The following is a 323-nucleotide window of genomic DNA, read 5'->3' on the forward strand; positions in this document are numbered from 1 at the left end:
AGATGTCCTACAGAACCCAGCATCATCGGTTCTTAAAGCCAGCAGATGTCCTACAGAACCCAGCATCATCGGTTCTTAAAGACAGCAGATGTACAGAACCCAGAACCATGGCTGCCTGAGGATTGGACCGGTTCTTAAAGCCAGCAGATGTCCTACAGAACCCAGCATCATCGGTTCTTAAAGCCAGCAGATGTCCTACAGAACCCAGCATCATCGGTTCTTAAAGCCTGCAGATGTCCTACAGAACCCAGCATCATCGGTTCTTAGAGACAGCAGATGTACAAAACCCAGAACCATGGCTGCCTGAGGATTGGACCGGTTCT

This window comes from Fundulus heteroclitus, chromosome 10 (assembly GCF_011125445.2).
Source record: "Fundulus heteroclitus isolate FHET01 chromosome 10, MU-UCD_Fhet_4.1, whole genome shotgun sequence".
In the NCBI taxonomy this organism is placed as follows: domain Eukaryota; kingdom Metazoa; phylum Chordata; class Actinopteri; order Cyprinodontiformes; family Fundulidae; genus Fundulus; species Fundulus heteroclitus.